General features: G+C 50.3%; 1 long non-coding RNA gene across 1 annotated transcript in view; it reads left to right on the top strand.

Annotated features, from left to right (window-relative positions):
* The window catches only part of LOC144218666 (uncharacterized), a 68,136-nt gene that overhangs the window by 24,181 nt on the left and 23,816 nt on the right, over positions 1–20,139 (top strand). The gene's annotated exons all lie outside the window — the stretch shown is intronic.

Below are 20,139 nucleotides of genomic sequence, written 5' to 3'. Positions count from 1 at the left end.
TTTTTCAGGTGGAAAAGAGTAGAAGGAAGTGCTGGGTAGAGGAAGCAACCTGAGCAAAGATACAAAGGCATGCTTGGGGGCCACGAATGGGACAGGAGGTGGGGTGGGGATGGGGGACCACTGCACCCAGGTAGGCTTTAGGGTGCAGCCTTGTTCATATCCTTTTTGGTCCTCTTTCTCCCATATAATAACATCCTTTTTATATACAGCAGATGTGTGTTTTCTGTAGAAAGGTTGGAAAACCTTGAGGAATAAGTGGGAGCTCCAGTCTTTTGGAGGAGAGTTTTGAAGGAGTTTCTGTCTTTTTTTTAAAGTTAATTTTTATTTATTTTTGAGAGAGAGAGAGAGAGCAAGCAGGGGAGGAGCAGAGAGAGCAGGAGACAGAATCCCAAGCAGGCTCTGCGCTGACAGCACGGAGCCCAATGTGGGGCTTGAACTCACAAACTGTGAGATCATGAACCTGAGCCGAAGTCAAGAGTTGGAAACTTAACCAACTGAGCCGCCCAGGCGCCCCAGGAGTTTCTGTCTTTTTTCTATGTGTCTCTCACTATCTCTGGTGAACCTGCCCTTTAGGGGAGGGAAGGATCCACACACATGTCCTCTGCCTCTCTCTGCCCAGCTCTGGGGCTTTGCAGGCGTTAATCAATTTCCTGCCGCAGCCTGTGGGAAGAGTGGCCTTCCCCTCCTTTGCACAGTGGGGAAACTGGGGCCAGAGCAACTCAAGGTCACACACTGGTGAACAATAGGACCTGTGTCAGAACTTAGGCCTGTCAGTCTTCTGAGCCTCCTGTCACCACGCAGGGTCCACAGACAGCCTCAGGGGCTCCAGGAACTGCCGACGCTGTGCGTGGAGTCTAGACCGGCGGAGAGTTTTTCTGGGGCAGGTTCAAGTCTTTATAAGAACCCCAGACGGCTCTGTGTCCCAGACCAGAACCACTGTGGGCTTCGCCCCCAGAGCTTAGGGCCCTTCTCATGAGAGTCAAGGACACACAGGTCCTTTGGGGTTACTGGGTGGGCACCACTGTGGGATGGGAGAGGGAGCTCAGAGCAGAGAGAGAACTAGGTCCAGTGGTGTCTTAGTTTGGCCTTAGTTCCTACGCCTGACTTGGTCCACCCTCAGAAAGTTCTTTCTCACATCTACCCTAATGCTCTCCTGCAGAAGCTCAGGCAGAGTTTTTCCTGCCTTTTGTGCTACCTAAAAGTAGGAAATAGCTCCAGAGAGTAGAACAAGCTCCAAGTTCTGAGTGCCCATAATAGTAAAGTTAAATAACCAAATAAAGGTGAGCCATGAATACCCACCCACATCTGCAAGCCCCCACCTCCCCTCCTTTAGATGGCTAAGTCTGGTGACTCATATCATCTGTAGCAAAGTTTTCAGGTCCTTCCTCCTACAGAGCAATGCCAACCGCATGTGGGTTCTGCCCAGGCCCCCATCTCCCCGTCTGTAACGTGAGGAGGTGGGACAGGTTGATCTGCTGGGCTTTTCCAGGACTCACTCTGTGATTTCCATGATCGGTCACCAGTCACAGCCTTTGCACGTGCTGTACTCTCTGCCAGGGATGTCTTACCTCTCTTTTCTGTCTGACCTGCTCCTACTCACTCTTCAAGGCCTGCTTCAAGGGCCACTACCTCCGGGAAGTCTTCCCTAATTTTGCAGACAGGAAGTGGCTCATGTTCTATTCAGGATCTCACTTCTCAGTGCTTGTCGCTTGGCAGCACCCCTGGGAATTATGTCACCGCCAGGCCAGGAACAGCCTGAAATCTGGGGCTGTTTTGTTCAATCGGATTCTCCAGCCCTAGCACAATGCCTGACGCAGAGACAATGCTCTATGAATTTATCGAATGAATGAACCAATGAATGGGTTGAGTGAGTGGGTAAATGAGTGGATGAATCTCAGTGTACCTCCTTCCCCCTCCCCTCAGGGTCAGGGGCCTGGAAAACCTCCTCACTGCCTAGGTCTCAGCATTTTGGTACAATTGGTCTGTAGTTGGTATTTCATGTGGCTCAGCTGGGAAGGCTGGGTGAAGTGTATGCACCCATTTGTTTGCCTTGGCTGGTTTTTTATGGTGCACGATGCCTGCCTTAGTCTGTAGAGGCTCACAGGGGCCCCGGCGAAGTGGGATCGGAAAGCCTTGCAGTGGTCTAGAGATTCTGAGTGCACCCAGCTGCCCAGGTCACCAGCGCCTTGGGCCAGCCTCCTGGCTATCTGGCACATCTCCAGGAGTGAGGGTGCAGAAATGGTTTGGCTGGTGCTGGAGCCCACCAGGCCTGGTCAGCAGCCAGAAATAACTCCTGAGGGCAACTGCTCCAAGTCCGGGCCAAGAATACAGTCAGGGAAACTGAGGCCCAAAGGCAAGACGGTTGATGCCCCAGAACCCATCATCAATGTGCTAGAACCATAGAAACCAAGTGGGGTGAGAACTAAAGGTTACTTGGTCCAATACTATGAATTCTTTTTCTCTACATTGGTCTTAAAAAATAGGGGATGGTGTCTGGAAGGCCACACCCCATTTGGTAAATATCACCAAAACTGCCTTCTGTCTTGTGGCTGTTGCATGTCAGACAGGAGGCTAAGGGCTTCATCCACTTCTAGAAGAGTGTCCATTTATAAATGAGAAAACTGTCTCAGAGAAGTTGAGCAACTTGCTGAAGGTCACACCGCTGCTAGGTCATACAAGCAGGACTGAGCTCAGGTCTCAGCAGGTACTTGGGCTTGCACTCCTGCCACTTGGTAGGAATGCCCCTTTGTCAGTTGTGGTGGACTGCAGATGGATTCGACTGCTTGGTTTTTGTTTATCTGTATCCTCTTATTTTTCATCAATGACCATGGAATACTTGTATTATAAAATCAGCTAAATGGAAACAGCAGTTGTATATGAGTTTGTGTGTATAAGTGTCTGTTTTAGTGATTTTAAACTAGGAAAGGGGAATCTGTGCAGCTCTAAGAGTCTTTAGTCCATCTCTGCACTCCCACCTCCAAGCTGTGTCATTCTTTTTTTATTTTAATTATTTTTTAATGTTTATCTATTTTTGAGAGAGAGAGAGAGAGAGAGAGAATGAGCAGGGGAGGGGCAGAGAGAACTGTGAGATCATGACCTGAGCCAAAGTCGGATGCTTACCCGACTGAGCCACCCAGGTGCCCCAGCTGTTATTCTTTAAACAGCAGCCCACCACACCCCCCAAATTATTAAAGAGAGGCCCCTCAATCTACCCTCCCCACAACTTAACCAACTGCAAAGTCACTGGTGCCTTTTGAAAACGCAGTCCCTACTTAATTTGCAATGTTTCCATGCCCAGATGCCAAGGCAACGGGGAGACCACACTGGCCTGGGAATCCGGGGGCCTGAGGTCGGACCTAGTGCCCTGCTCTGTGGCCCTGTGCAAACCCCTGCCCCAAATCTAGGCCTCAGTCTCCCCATCTGTTAATGAGAGGTTGTACCGGGTGAGTTCTGAGGAGCCTTCCTGCCCTCACCGTCCTGTCTGTGGAGTGTTCTGTCAACGGCAGAGCGGGGGATAGAGTGAAGGTGCCTCGGATTATCTCAGGTCTCTGTGACAGTCTGAATATCAAACGACTTTACCCACCAGGCTATCAGCAGGGCGAAGGAAGCAGGCCACCCCTCTGGGTAATCCCTCCAGTGTGTGTGTGTGTGAACACAGAGTTCATGGGGTCCTGCTCTGTGTACACAGAGTACTGAGATGTAAATACCCGCCTGCAATACAGCCCTAGGCTTATCAGGCTTCGGTGCTACATGTTGGGGGTTGATGTCTAAGGGGGAGTAGCAAGAAGGGGCTGTTCAACATCTATATCCCTTCTTGGAGAGTTTGCAGTGGATCAGGGAAGATGGGGAAACTGCTTATCAGAAAGGAGTAGGCATCTACGAAGATTTTCAGGATGGGGGATGGGCAGCGTGAGAGGTCTTCCGGAGGCCTCCGGCAGCACCTCCACGTAAGCCAGTCCAGCTGGCATGAATGGTTCTGGGCCAGTGGGGATGTCCCCATTTTTAAACAGGCTTCCCCCCCCGCAATCACCCTGCTGGTCCAACCTGGAGCCTAGCGACTTACTCTCACCATCCCCAATGCCTTGTCTTTCTGTGGCCATGAGACTCCCTAGAGCCAGACCTGAGCAGGGGGAGCCAGGGGTCTGGGGAGGCTTGCTGGAGCAAGGTATCTCTGAGCAGAGTCTGTAGATCACCAGGCAGAAGAACCAGTTGGTGCAAAATTGTGTCTAGAGAATGGCAGTGTGAGGGGGAAGGGCTGGCAGGGGATGAGTGTAAATCTTGGGCTGCGGGAGGTCATGGACGCTGTGCCAGGGAACTTGGGCTTAGGTTCTGAGGCTGACATGGAACCAGTGACCAGCATGGAGAGGGGAACTGGGGGCGGGTCTATGCTTTAGAAGGGTAGTTTCTATGGGGAGGGAGAGAAGCTGATGAGTTTGAGATATGAGAGACAATGGGGTGGGGGGCTGCAGGGGGAGTCAGATGCGGGTGAGAGAGAGTGGGAGGGGTCAAGGAGGACTCAAGGTTTCTGGCTGGGAAATGCAAGGGAATCTAAATGTGCTTTGCAGCAGGAAGCTTTGAGGGACTTCCCCAAGGAAAGCCAGGTGGGATGTCCGGGGTGCAGTTGGACAAAGGCATCTCGAGTGTGTCTGGGGTAGGGGCAGGTGTTTGAGAGTCATCTGTGTCCAGGCAATAGTTGAACCTGGAAGCATGGGTGAGGCTATCTTGAGAGAGTAGGGAGAGGGAGGTGAGCCTGAAGCCGGTGTGTCCCAACAGTAGGAGGGGGATGGAGGGACAGGATCCCCTTAAGAAGGCTGAGCAGAAGCAGTTAGAAGGAGCAGAGGCGGAGGAGTGGAGGGCACAGGCCCTAAAATGCCACAGACAGGGGTGATTCTGGGAGGGAGCAGCCAGCAGGTTCCAAAGCACAAAAAGTCACGTGAGTCACCAGTGCACCTGTCAAAAGCTGTTCAGTGGAGGGGTGAGGCAGGAGCCAGATGGACTACTGAGGCCAAGCCCCTGGTATCCATCCTTTCTTGGGCACCTGCCACCACCTCCTGCCTGTCTCTCTGCTCTGTCCTCCTCCCTTGAGTCCATTCACCACACAGTGGCAGAGATCTCTTAAAATTATCCCCAGGTAAAGCTGCTCCCTGGTTCCTAACGCTCTCTGCCTTCCCGCCACCACCCTTACCGTGGACCACCTTGACCAGTCTTGAAGATTTCTGCCTCTGCCTCCTCCCCGTTTGTATTTTGGAGCTCCTCTCTGAAGGAGGGGCCTGCCTTAAGCTTCAGCCTGCCGGGCTCCCCACCCACATCAGCATCTCCACACCGGAGACCCCCCACCGAGGCCCACACCCTTGCTGCCCTTCCCCTGGGTCTACCCAGCAGTCCGATCTCCGCCTTCCTTCTAAAGGAAGCATCCCTGAACCGCCCTCCGCACTCCAAAGTCAAGAGCTTCTCCTGTTTTGTACACACTGTACCGCTTGTGAAATACTCCTCAGGCTGTAATTAAGCTTGTAACTGTGTTCCTTACTTGTTTTTCTCTTTAGAATGTGAGGTGCTGTGAGGGGCAGGGACCCGTTTGGATGTGCCCTCCACCCGTTGCAACAGCAGGCTGGGTGCCTGGCCGGCAGTTAAGTGCCTAGTAGATTTGAATGAATAAGTATTAATGAATGAAAACACAGATACAAAAGGCTTAAAGGAAAACACAAATACAGAAGGATAAAAGGAAGTAGATTGAGCGAGTGCAGGCTACGGAGAAGTTTGAGACGTCGTAGGAGGGAGTGAGNGGGCCAAGTCGGGTCAGTCTACCTGTCTTTCCATTTCTAAAGGGCAGTAATGATCCTAACTGCTGGGCACACACAGTATGCGGTGGGTAAGTGCCAGTAACCAGGCCAGCATTGTCACTTCGGGATGACAANCAGGCCTGGCCAAAGCCCCCCCCACCCCCGACCCCACCCAGATCTTGCAATCATCCTGGGTCTAGAAAGGCTTTCCTTTCCCTGTGCCTGGGTGCCAGGCGCAGAGGGGCAGGGCCAGCGGAGCCCCAGAATGTGCCAACTTCCAGCGAGGCCTGTGGGGGCCCAGGCTGTGACCCAGCAAAATTGGCGGGGTTCCTTCAGCAGTGGGGATGGAGAGGGACGGACTGATGGCTGAGTCCCCTTTCCTAGCAGGGTCTCTCTGTTCTCCCACATGGGCCCCTTTGCCCGGTTTGCTCCCTCTGCTTAGAATGCCCTCTTCTCGGGGCGCCTGGGTGGCTTAGTCGGTTAAGCGTCCGACTTTCGCTCGGGTCATGATCTCGCGGTTCGTGGGTTCGAGCCCCGCGTCGGGCTCTGTGCTGACTGCCAGCTCAGAGCCTGGAGCCTGTTTCAGTCTGTGACTCCCTCTCTCTCTGACCCTCCCCTGCTCACGCTGTCTCTCTCTCTCTCTCTCTCCTAGAAATAAATAAAACGTTAAAAAAAAAAAAAAAAGAATGCCCTCTTCTCAGCTTGAAGGAATCTTCCCCTCTGAAGTGCCACCCAAATACCACCTTCAGCCCCTGGGTGAAGGGGGGGCGGGGCTAGAACCTCGCGCAGGCGCAAGGGAAGGGAAGGCACCTGTCTGCCCCCCCGCCCCCCCCATCCCTCTGATGCCGGCAGTCTGAACTTCACCAGGTCTTTGCAGGTGAACACACTTGGCATGGGGGGGTGGTATAACCCGCTCTCCGAGACTCTGAGGGAGGTCGGCCCTGCAGGGGATACCTGCCCAGCCCTCACACAGCCACTCAACAACCCCCTTGCCCGCTGGCAGAGCCACGTGTCAGCTAGAGGGAATGTTGAGCTGAGGGGCAGTGAGGAGCTGGGGCAGGGAAGAGGCAGGCATTGTGGAGGCCTGGCGAGAAGCCAGGGAACGCCGGGTAGGGATGTTTGAGCAGGTCTGGGGTAGTGAAAGGGAAGGTTGAGAGGAGGAAGGCAGAGAGCCCAGTACAGGCGAAGGCCTAGAGGCCGACGTGAGGAAGCTGGGAAGAGGGCAGAGAGGTGTAGGGGTGGCTGGGGAGGTGGAGATGAAGGGTAAGTGGGGGCCAGATGAAGAAGGCTCTTACACCCCAAGGCAAGAATAAAAGAGCAGATTTCGTGTTACATGACTGTAACTTTACCGCATTATTAAATTGATAAATAATTATAATAGGCTAACGTTATACCCATCTTACAGACAAGCAAACCTTGGCTCGGGCAGAGGTCGTGGCCAAAGTACTGGAATTTGAACCCAGATCATGCTGAGCAAAAACTCGGGCTACTGCCTCCCTGTCACAGCCTCCAGGGAATGAAATTGTGGAGAGGCCATAGGTTCCATTTGCCCCACTTTCTTCCTATGCTGTTTTGTTTTGTTTTGTCTTGAGAGAGAGAGAGAGAGAGAGAGAGAGAGAAAGAGAGAGAGAGAGAGAGAAAGAGAGAGAGAGAGAGAGCAGGAGCAGGGGAGGGGCAGAGAAAGAGAGAAGAAGCCTGAGCAGGCTCCACACCCAGCACAGAGCCTGATGCAGGGCTCCATCTCACATCCCCTGAGATCATGACCTGAGCCAAGATCAAGAGTCAGACGCTTAACAGACTGAGCCACCGGGCGCCCTGTCTTCCCGCCCTATTTTTAGAGATGAAGATACCCAGGGCCCCAAAAGGGCCAGGCAGCCATGCCTTGCTTCCTTCTTCCCAGTTGGACATCCCTGAAATCCTCCTGATGTTCCCAGGCCAAAAGCTCATTAACAACACAGATTTTCTTCCCCTTGGTCAGCCTCCCGCCCTCCACTTATCGAGTTCCGGGCAGGGCCTGGGAATCTGTATTTTTGGCAAGCATTTTGGTGATTCTGGGTCTGCTGCTTGTCCTCGGGCATTTGGGACCCATAAACTTTTCCTGCAAGCCTCTCACGGAACCTCGTCTCCAGCTCCGCTGGCTTCCTCCTTCCCCTTCAGCTTGCCCCCCAAGGGCACACATTCTCCCCATTCCCCTCCACTCGCGTGCACCCCAGGCCCTTTCTCTTCAGGCTCCCCTCTCTCAGAAAAGTGAAAACACATGTTTCCTAGGCAACCGCATCCCTCCTTCCAGCTTGCCCTGAGACCTCCCAGCGTCTTCAGCCGTTCAGAAGAATATTTCAAATACCAGCCTCACCAGGCGGGGCCTGACAAAGGCGGAGTTCTCCTCCAAGCCTTCTCTTTGAGGGGCAAGAGCTCTGCTCCCCTCCAACCTGGAGGCCTGGGGTCTCAGGGGCAAGTTCTGGGCCATCGCCTTGGTTACCACCTAGGCCCACTCTGCTCACCACTCTCAGCCAAGAGCTATTTGGCCTTGGAGATCCCTTGAAAGGGGAGACCAAGTCTACAGAGGGAAGAGACTTAACCCAGGTCACCCATCAAAACTGTGATCTCAGGAAGGGACTGGAGGGATGGGAGGAAGTAGCAGTGGGTGAGTACTTGCTACCTGCCAGGCACAGTGCTTGATGCTCCAGAGACATTAACACGTTGCCCCTCCCCACAACCCTGTGAGGTCAGTTTCATTTCCATTTTACAGGTGAGAAGACTGAGGCTCAGAGAAATGAAGTCACACAGAAAGTGAATGGCGGAGACACGTTTCAGGAAGCCTCATCTGTATTCCCAATAAGGCCATGGTCTTTGCACTTAGACTGTGCTGTTCTCAAGGCTGGGCGGTGGTTGGGGGAATTATGGGGCTCTGTGAATGCCTTCCTGATTATTATTTTTACATTTCCTCATTAGAAGATTTGGCTGAAGTTCTTTGGGGGCTGGGCGCCAGATGAGTTCCTCTTTCTCGCTTTGTTTCAGCTCTGACCCCCTGGTCAATATTTCCCATCCCAAGATGCTGTTAATTGGGTGAGTAGGGGAACAGAGCTGCCCATCTGTGCAGTTCACACTGTCTGCCTGGGCCTCAGTTTCCCCACCGGTATTGCCAGAGTGTTGGAGTTGAAGACCGTGAAGATCTGTCCTAGCTCAGATATCCTTGAATTCTCACATCAAGTATATGTGTGTGTGATTGTGTGTGCAACTGAAGGCAGTTTGGTGTGTGTGTGTGAATGGGTGTGTGAGTATATGTGGGCTGCTAAGTATGTGATGTAATTGTGTATGTGGGAGCCCATGCATGCAAACTATGTGGGGGGGATTGTATATGTGTGTGTGCGTGATCGAGTGTGTGTGTGATTGTATATGTGTATGGAAAAGGGGGACTGTGCATGTATCTATGTGAGTTTGGGTGAGTGTGAGTATGTGTGCAATTGTGTTTGGGGGGGTTGTGTTATGTGGGTCTTGTGCAGTGTGGGCTGTCTGTGTGTATGTTATTGTGAGAGATTATGTGTGTGTGTGGACGTGTGTGTAACTGTGGGCAATTTGGAGTGACTGTGTGTACGTGTGCCATTGTGTGTCAGAGGGCCGTGAAGCCCCTTCTCAGCCTGGTTGATGGGGACCTGGCGTGGGCAGGCCAGGCAGGGGAGGGGTCCCTGGGCACCCATGATGCCAGGCAGGGCAGCGGAGCATATCCCTTCGGTAATCAGCTCCAGAGGCAGCCACATAGCCTCCCTCTGACAGGACGATGCTAGAAACGCGTTCTGGCCCCAGCCAGGTCTCTTTGGGGGGAAAAATTAAAGGGGGAGGAAAAATTCCCAAGGGGGAGATCTTTATTGAAGCATTTCGTGACACGCACACCAACTAATTGATTTCCTTATTAGTAGCAGATTTTTCTCCCGGCCTTTTCTCCTGCCCGAACTTATAAAAATGAAGGGTGGAGAGCCAGCTCCATACAGACCCTGGGCCAAGTCTCCCCGGGATCCTGCCAGGGCTGGGAAGTCAGCAAAGGCGCGATGTTTGTTTGCTTTTCCAGATCTGACTACAGGTAGAGAGGGCCTGAGCACGTGTGGGATCAGGTCTCAAAAGCCTGGGGAAGCCCCTTGCCATCCCTTGGTTTTTCCTTCCACCCCTTTGGCCTGAAATCCCATTCACTGGGCTTCCTTTGGGTCAAAATGCAAATGTGCATGAGCAGGAGCTCTAGGGACCCTTAATCATTTCTACATAGTTCATGCTGTGGGACTCTTGGAGCCTCCGTTTTCTCATCTGTGCAATGGGAGGCTCCTGTTGCTGGGGTGACAGGGTGCTTGTGAAAATTAAGATCAGTCTCGTGACTCCCAAAGCCCTTTGTAAATGTAAGTTGTTCCTGTTATGACAGTGAATGAGGCCTGGGCTTTCACAAGGGTGGCTGGGCCTTCCATTTAACAGAGCAGGGACGTGTTGTGCAGCGGCCAAGTTCAGGTGCGGTCTCTCAGGAGGTCCTTCACTCTACAGCCAGAAAGCCAAGGCTACCTATGTGTCTGGGTCTGTGGCAGGAGTGGGTCAAGCTTTATCCATGGGTTAGTGAAAAGAGAGGGAAAGACACTTCACCCACATGGTGCAACTGATGCTTCAGGCAGCCATCCTTAACCCCATTTGTGGGAGGAGGAAACTGAGGCACAAGGCAATTTACAAACATCCCAAAGAGCATATAGCTATGAGAGGAGAAACAGGGATTTGAATCCGGGCCTGAGTGGTTCTGGGCCTACGTGATGTTTTTTATTCATTAAAAAAAATGTGGCCCGTTCCATGGAGGTAGACGTGGAAAAGACAGCCTGAGCCTTTCTCCCCAGAAGACGTCAAAGGACAGACATATAAGGGAATGAGTATTGGGGATCACGGTGTGACAAGTGCTATGATGGGGGTAAGCATGGCCACTGAGTGGGAGGATCAGGGAGGGCTTCCTGGAAGGGGTGGTACTTGAGTGGGCAGAGGGGCCTGAACCTGCCTGGCTGGCTGACCTCCAGCTGGCACACATGGGCATATCTGTACCGGTGGTTATGTGCTGTGAGTAACCGATGCCAACGTCCCCTCCCAGCTCTAATGCTCCGGCTGCCTGGCCCCTCCCCCAGGCCCCTGGACCTCTTCATATCCAGAACCCTCAGTGACACATCCAGGTCACTGCAAGAATAGTGAGTGAACATTCTGACTTATGAGGGTGCAGAAGGGGCCCCAAGGCCATGCTATGTGTTATCACCCCTGCGTAGGGAGCCAGGGGCTGTGGCTGGAAGCTGGAATCTAGCTTGGCAGATAGGCCCGCCGCTTGACATGTCCCCTTCCATCCCACGTGGACTTCCTAGGAATGGCTGGGGGCCTCTGTGCAGTTCCTGTTCCCAGCGGCTCACCGTCGCCAGGCCTGGGGAGACAAAATGTCCCTGAATGTGGTGGGGCAGGGAACAATATGGGGCGGGTGGAGGAGGGCCACAGGAAGCACGGCGGGGACAGCCTGGGAGCTGGCCGCGGGGGCTGGGGGTGACTCAGGAACTTGTGACTTGATAAGGTAAGATGACTCCGAAGGAAAACAGCCAGAGTCCAGGGGGCGGTGAAATGCCTGACGGGACGAGGTTTCTGGCACCTGTTCAGACATTAATCCTTAGGTCGTCACGTGCCTCCAACGCGGCAAAGGACCTTCCACACCGTCCCGCCAAGTGTGTCCCAGTCATTGACCGTGTCGGGTAGGTGGTGCGACCACCCCAGCTTCACAGAAGAAGAAAGTGAGGTGCAGGGAGCAGAGACGGCGTGCCCAAGGTCACGCGGGAATGGCCGGGAGCCGGAGCACACACAGACAGCTTGACTCCAGGGCTTACGTGTCAAGCCAGGCTTCGCGACAGCACTGCCCCGGGAACTAGGCACGTTTGTCTTTGAGCGCAGCGCCTCTGATGGGGTCTTCGCTTCCAGCCTGCAAAGCCAGTACCCTCAACACATCCTGAAAAGATCCCCAATAGGGCCACTTTGCCGTAGAACTCAGAGCTTAAAAAATATTTGGGACTGGGAAAAAGGACACGTCTGGGCCCCCAGGACAGTAAGAACACTGCAAGTGAAATGCATCAACCCAGTGAAAATCATATCCGTTGTAAGATCTGTGGGCTTAATACTCCTCAGAGTGAGGGGGGCGGGATCTCCAAAGTAAGAGTGCCCAGGGCTGACAAGAGGCTAACACGGTCCTGCTCACGGGTGTGAGCAACACCCCCGGAGGCGGTGGCTAGCGGTGCCATCCTCCACGACCCTTGGGACAGCCATGTCACCTTGCTGAGTTGTCACTAGTCAGATGGGACCATGGTAGCGGCTTGCTCCAGCGGGAGAAAAGAGGGTTAAATGCAGTCCCGGGTGCCAAGCGCCTGGCCCCAGGGTCGGGGCCCCGCTGTGCCTCTTACCTCCTCCCCGGCCCAATTTCAGGAAGTCTTTTTTGGCTGGAAACTTCTTAGGATGAAAGAACGTTGGGGAGAGAAGGATGCTAGAGATAAGGCCGAGCCAGCCTCTCCCGTGGGAGGGTAGCTTGAAGAACTCCAAGGCTCAGGCCTCCAGCCCTGTTCCCACCCTCGCTCGGGGCCTAAACGCTGCCCCTCCAGCTTCTCCCATCCGGGCTCAGGCTTGGAGTAGGTTGTAATGCACAATNACCTCTTCTGTCTCCCCATGAAATCTTCAGTAAAATCTACAGGAGGCATCAGGGAGGATATAGGATGGAAATACAATGAAGTATGAAGTCTGGCCTCAAGAAGCCTCAGATACACACAATCCTCCTCCTCCTCCTCCTCCTCCTCCTCCTCCTCCCTGCGAGGGTTCTAGAAGCAGATCCTGCTCAGACTGATCTCTGAGTTTCTTTCTCTGGGGTTTACAAACAGCTCTGTCGAGACGCGGCTGACATACGCTAAATTGCACATGCTTATAGTGTACAATGTGATAAGTTTTGACATATGTTTACACTCATGAAACCATCACCATAATCGAGAAAATGAACATGTCCATCACTGCCAGAAGTTTCCTCATGCCACTTTATAATCTTTCCCTCTCTCCTTCTCTCGCCCCCCCCCCCCCCCCCCGCTCATCCCCTCAGTCCTCAGGCAACCACTGAGCTGCATAGGTCACCATACATTAGTTCACATTTTCAAGAACTTTATCTAAATGGAGTCAGACAGTATATATATTCTTGTGTGTAAGGCTTCTTTCACTCTGCACAATTGTTTTGAGACCCATCCATACTGTGTATGTATCTCAATTTTTTTTTTAAGTTTATTTATCTTCAGAGAAAGAGAGACAGAGAGAGAGAGAGAGAGAGCATGAGCAGGGGGTAGGCAAGGAGACAGGGAAAGAAGAGAGAATTTCAAGCAGGCTGTCAGTGAGAAGCCTGACACAGGGCTTGAACTCACAAGACTTGAGATCTTGACCTGAGCTGAAATCAGGAGTCGGGGGTGCTCAAGCGACTGAGCCACCCAGGCGCCCTTATACATCAACTTTTATTCCTTTTTATTGTTGAGAGGCATGCTGTTGAATGGATATCCCATAATTTGTTTATCCATTCACCTGTTGATGGGCATCTAGGGATGTCTCCAGTTTCTTCCTATTGTAAACAAAGCTGCTATGAAAAGTCACATATAGGGGCGCCTGGGTGGCTCAGTCGGTTGAATGTCTGACTCTTACTTTCAGTTTAGGTCATGATCTGACCAGGGTGGTGGGATCCAGCTCCGTGCTGAGTATGGAGTCTGTTTGGATTATCTCTCTCTCTTTCTCTCTCTCTCTTGCTCTCGCTCTCTCTCTCATTCAAACAAAAATAAAAAAAAAAGAAAATTCACATATAATATTTGTATGAACGTAAGCTTTCATTACTCTTGGGTAAGTAACTAGCTAGGAATGGGACACTAAGTCACATGGTAGATGTATGTTTAACTTTTTCAAGAAACTGCTAAACTGTATTCCAACATGATTGGATCATTTCATTTCAACCATCAATAGAAAAAAAATCCCGGTTGTTCCTTATCAATACTTGATATAACTGGGGCTCCTGGGTGGCTCAGCTGGTTAAGCATCTATCTTCGGCCCAGGTCGTGATCTCGTGGTCTGTGAGTTTGAGCCCTGCATCGCACTCTGTGCTGACAGCTCAGAGCCTGGAGCCTGCTTCGGATTCTGTGTCTCCCTCTCTCTCTGCCCCTCCCCTGCTCATGCTCTGTCTCTCTCACTCTCAAAAATGAATAAATGTTAAGAAAAAAAACTTGATGTAATTAGGTTTTTTTGGTTTTGTTTTATTTTTTACAGATGTTTATTTTATTCTTTTTGAGAGAGGGAGAGGGCACAAATGAGTGAGGGACAGAGAGAAAGAGAGAGGAGAGAGAGAGAGAAGAAGGGCTCACCCAAAGTGGGCTGGTGTTCACCTGAAGTGGGGCACAGTTCACCCGATGTGGGACTCAGAGCTCATGATCTGAGCTGAAGTCAGATGCTTAACAACTGAGCCACCAAGGCGCCCCAGTCTTTTTGATTGTAGACATTCTAACAGGTGTGTAGTGCTATCTTATTGTGGTTTAATTTACATTTCTCTAATGACTAATGACATTGAGCGTTTTTTTTTTTTTTCATTTGCTTAGTTGCCATCCATATATCTTCTTTGGTGACATGTCTGTTCAAGTCATTTGCCTGTTATTATTATTATTTTAATTTGCTCAGTTTTAAATGGGTCATTTATTTCCTCATTGTTGAGTTTTCAGAATTCTGTATGTATCCTGGATACAAATCCTTTATCAGATCTCTGATTTGCAAGTGTTTTCTTCCAGTCTGTGGCTTATCTTTTTATTCTCTTACCACTGCCTTTCAAAAAGCAGAAGTTCTTATGTTGCTCAAGTCCAATTTGCCATTTTTTTTTTCCTATCAATCACGTTTGGTGCATATCTAAGAAATCTTTGCCTAATCTGAGGTCACAATGATTTTTCTCCTATGTTTTCTTCTAAGGCTTTATAATATTAGGTTTTACACTTAAGTCTATGATTCATTTTGAGTTAATTTTTATATTTGGTACAAAGTTTAGATAAAAGGTTTTGTTTTGTGTTTTGTTTGGTTTGGTTTGGCACGTAGATATCCAATTGTCCCAGCACCACTTGTTGAAAAGACTCTTGTTTCTCCACTGAATTATCTTGGAACATTTATCAAAAATCAATTGGTTGTTTACATGTGGCTCTACTTCTGGACTGTCTTCTGTTTTGCTGGGCTATTGGCCTGTCTGGAGGGTGATGCCAAACAGTCCTGGTTACCGTAGCTTTATAGCAGGTCTTGTGGGCAGGAGGTGGTGTGAGTCGCCCAGCTTTTTGTTTCGTTTTGTTTTCAAACTTGTTTTGGTATTTTAGGTCCTTTGGACTTCCCTGTAGATTTCAGAATCAACTTGTCAATTTCAACCAAAAATTCCCTCCTGGGATTTCATCTGGGATCATATTGGATCCATGTATCAATTGGGACAGAAGTGACATCTTAGTAATATTGAGTCTTCTGATACATGGAGATAGTATATCTTTCCATCTGTTTATGTATGCTTTAATTTCCTCTTGGCACTATTTTGTAGTTTTCACTGTATATCTCTTGCATATCTTTTGTCAGATTTATCTGTATTTAATATTTTTTAAAGACTTAACATTTTTTTCTTATTATTTATTTTTGTATGTAATCTCTACACCCAACATGGGCCTTGAACTCATGACCTTGGGATCAAGAGCCACATGCTCTTCCAACTGAGCCAGCCAGCCAGGCACCCATGTATCTGATATTTTTAAATGCTATTTTAACTAGTACTTTTAAAAAAGTTTATTTATTTACTTATTGAGAGAGAGAAAGAGAGAATGAGTGGGGGAGAGGCAGAGAGGGAGAAAGAGCATCCCAAGCAGGCTAGCAGCACAGAGCCCGAGGTGGGTCTCAGACTCATGAACCACGAGATCAATACCCTGAGCTGAAATCAAGAGTTGGCCGCTTAATCGACTGAGCCACCCAGGCACCCCTGTTTTTGTTTTCAATGTCAAATTCTGATTGATGACACTTTCACTTTCAAGGGGGCAGAAGCTGGCTCTGCCTTGCCTCCTGAAAACAAGGGAACAATCAGGCAAGATATAAGAAACAATGTCAAGATATTGGATATCAAACAGTGGAGGACAGTACAGCAAACAAATGAGATGAGCTATGATTGCCCCAGATTGCTGCCTAGAGAGCATTTCCAGGCCACAGCAAAGGGACAGCGACCCAGGCAGAGCCCAGCAGTCACCTTGAGTTCAGAAGATGGACCTGGGAGTCTAAGGAAGCCAAGGTAGCTAGAATTCACCGGGAAGGGTACCAGAGAGGAGGGAGCCACACAAGGAAAGTCAGAGTTCCCTCTCGTGTTTAACTGAATATTGATCAGCACACATGTGTGAGAAAACTGCCCAAGGCTGGGAAAGAGACCCTAAAGACTAGAAAGAACAGTACCTGGAGCTCTACAGGGCTCAAAATAGTGCCCATGCCCAAAAACCGGGGTATAGAACATCGTATCTCATGGCACATATGAAAGCTCTCATCTCAGTAGCAGTAAACTTACCCTTCACCAATGTCACTTTTGTCCTGCGTAATGAAGCTTAAAATCAAGACCTCAAACAATCAAACTCTTTCCTAGTAACTTAACCATGTCCCAGAACTAATCTCAAGAATAATTTTAGGAATCCAAAAGGATTTTACCCAACAAGTCACAATGCTTAGCATCCAAGCAAAATGAGCAGGCATGCACAGAAGGGAAATGCAACACACGGTGAGGAGAGAGTGCATACTGAAGGAAGGGTATTAAGACACCTATTATATTGCATTGGATTCCATAAGTATCTAAAGGAAATGTTGAACATGTTAAGTAGAGACATAAAACATAAAAAAGATCCAAATCAAACTAAGGATGAAAACCACAGTGTCTGAGGGGGTGCCTGGGTGGCTCAGTCGTTTGAGCATCCAATTCTTTTTTTTTTAATTTTTTTTAAAATATTTTTTAAATTTATTTCTGGGATAGAGAGAGACAGCGTGAACAGGGGAGGGTCAGAGAGAGAGGGAGATCCAGACTCTGAAACAGGCTCCAGGCTCTGAGCTGGCAGTCAGCACAGAGCCCGACGCGGGGCTTGAACCCAAGAACCGTGAGATCATGACCTAAGCAAAAGTCGGACACTTAACCGACTAAGCCACCCAGGCGCCCCATTGAGCATCCAATTCTTGATTTCACCTCAGGTCAAGATCTCAGTTTGGTGGGATTGAGCCCCGCGTCGGGTTCTGTGCTGACAGCATGGATCCTGCCTGGGATTCGCGTCACTCCCTCTCTGCTCCTTTCCTGCTTGTGTGTATGCGCGTATATGTGCTTTCTGTCTCTGTCTCTCTCTAAATGAACTTTAAAAATATCAATATAATTCACCATATTCACACCCTAAAAGCAAAAAGCCATATGATCATTTCAGTAAGTGCAAAAAGAATTTTGACAAAATCTGACATCCACTCCTAATGAAAATGGTCAGTGAATTAGGAATAGAAAGGAACTTCTCAACCTGATTAAGGACATCTATAAAAATTCCACAGCTGGGGCGCCTGGTTGGCTCAGTTGCTTGAACATTTGACACTTGGTTTCAGCTTGGGTCATGATCTCACGGTTCCTGAGTTTGAGCCCCACATTTGGCCCTGTGCTGACCACACAGAGCCTGCTCGGGATTCCCTGTCTCCCTCTCTCTCTGCCCCTCCCTTGCTTTCTGTCTCTGTCTTCCTCTCTTTCAAAATAAATCAATAAACTTAAAAAAATTCCATAGCTAACATCTTAATGGCGAAAGACTGAATGCTTTCCTCCTAAGATCCGGGACAGGACAAGGCTGTCCATGCTCCCCATTTCTATTCAACCTTGCGCTTGAGTTTGTGGCTAGTGCAGTGAGGCAAGAAAAGGAAATGAAAACATCCAGCCTGGAAAGGAAGAGTCCAGTCGGCTACACCAAGACCATATGCTTTTCTGGGCCTCTAGGGAGAATGGCACTATGTGTGTGCATGCACACACATGTGCATAAATGTGCATGCAGTCTTGTGTTGGTGCATGTGAGTCCTTGCTCCTTGGAGATGTCCCTCAAAATTGGGGAATGGAAAAATGTACCTTTAAGATTTGGCAGACATGGCCCACGCAACCCCTATGGTTTCTCGTAGGTCTCACGGTTTCTCTTAAACTTTCAGATGGTTTTTGAACTTCATACTACTCGTGCTATTTTATTTATTTTTATTATTATTATTATTATTTAATGTTTTATTTATTTCTAGGAGAGAGAGAGAGAGACAGCATGAGCAGGGGATGGTCAAAGAGAGAGGGAGTCACAGACTGAAACAGCCTCCAGGCTCTGAGCTGGCAGTCAGCACAGAGCCTGACACGGGGCTCGAACCCACGAACCGCGAGATCATGACCTAAGCGAAAGTCGGATGCTTAACCGACTAAGCCACCCAGGCGCCCCTTCATGCTATTTTAATAAGGACGCAGTATTTTAGGGAGCTTATGTCCAACCAAACATTACAGTGGGGGCAAGGAGGGTCACGTTTATCTGAATCCCAGGACCCTGGCCACCTGGGTGGTGCAAATACCTTATTGGGGGACGCAAGGTTGCAGGACAATGAACCCCACAATTCAGAGCACGTGCACATACGAGCAAGCATGCCTGACATTGGGCACGTGACCTCATTCCTCCAGGCCTCACTTCCTGCCCTTTACAATAGGGATAAGAATCTCTTCAAGGCCTCCAGCTCGGGCTTGGTGAGCTATTGATAACAGGTGAAAATGCTCTGAGGGGCCCTCTCTTCTTGCCCAGAGGTCGACTGCGAGTGCTTGGCCGGCCCCATGTGTTCTAATTCTTGCAGGTTGTCAGGGGCTTCTCTGCGGGGGGCCCATGCCTCCTGCCTGCTCCAGCACCGGAGGCCTCAAGGGCACTGAGGCCCGGGCTGTCCCGCGGTCAGGTCTTTGGGGATACTCCAGTGATTTCACAGATATTTAGGGATGGGGAGGTTTGAGGAACAATCTGAACAACACCTGTGCGGCAGGCAGAACCAAGCCGCACCCCCGCCCCGCCCCCTCCCCCAAAACATCCGTGTCCTAATCCCCGGAACCTGTGAACTGTTAGCTTACATGGAGGTGGCAAAGTCAAGTTGCAGATGGAATCAAGGTAACGACTCGCTGATCTTAAGATGGAAAGATTATTTTCAGTTATCTGGATGGGCCCAATGGGATCATAAGATTCCTTAAACATGGAAGAGGGAGGTCTGAGGAAGGAAGCAGAGTCGGGGCGGTGCAGTGTAAGAAGAAGGACTCGATCTGGGGCGCCTGGGTGGCTCAGTCAGTTCAGCGTCCGACTTCGGCTCAGGTCATGATCACACGGTTCGTGGGTTCGAGCCTCACGTCGGGCTCTGTGCTGACAGCCAGCTCAGAGCCAGGAGCCTGTTTCAGATTCTGTGTCTCCCTCTCTCTCTGACCCTCCCCTGCTCACGCTGTCTCTCTCTCTCAGAAATAAATAAAACATTAAAAAAATTAAAAAAAAAAAAGAAGGACTTGATCTGCTGTAGACTTTGGAGATGGAGGGGGAGGCCCCGAGCCAGGGAGTGCTAGAAAAGGCGGGGAAATGAATTCTCCCCTGGCTGCCCAGAAGGAATGTCGCCTTGCTGACACCTTGAGCTTAGAGCCCCCCGTCAGACTTCCGACCTCTGAAACTGCAGGTAGGACATTTGTGTTACCAAGTGTGTGGCCATGTGCTACAGCAGCAGTAGGAAAATGAATATATTCCAGAAGCTACTGCCCTGCCAGCCCCCTGCCTGTACCGGAAACCCCAGCAGATTCAGGGGCACAGACTTCAGCTGTTGGGACTCAAGTGCATCGATGCACTTGAGAGTGGCCCTGAGGGCCTGCAGGCCTGTGGGTAATCAGGGAAGGGTGCTGGCCAGCCTGTGGGGAGCCCAGAGCTCTGGCCGGGTCCCAGACTCCCCCAGAACCCCCGCGGGGAGCTTCTACCAGCAGCTTGGGGAAAAGGGCACTGACTGGACAGCCTGCATCTAACCCCTGGATCTGCCCTTTGTTAGGTGAATGACTGTGGGCCAGCTACTTCACTTCGCTCTGCCTCAGTTTCCTTACCTGTGAAATGGGGATAGCAGTACATACCTTACAAATGTCAGAAAGATTGAGTACATGCAGAAAGCTTGGAATGGTGCTTGACACATAAAGCTGAAAAAAATGTTTATGACTAGTATTACTTGTATTAAGATGACATGAAAGAGTTGATATCTTTAGATGATGCACAGTTTAGCG

Source organism: Crocuta crocuta, unplaced genomic scaffold (assembly GCF_008692635.1).
Source record: "Crocuta crocuta isolate KB4526 unplaced genomic scaffold, BGI_CrCroc_1.0 scaffold130, whole genome shotgun sequence".
Lineage (NCBI taxonomy): Eukaryota > Metazoa > Chordata > Mammalia > Carnivora > Hyaenidae > Crocuta > Crocuta crocuta.
Note: the sequence above shows the minus strand (reverse complement) of the source record. Positions and strands in the feature narration are given on the sequence as shown.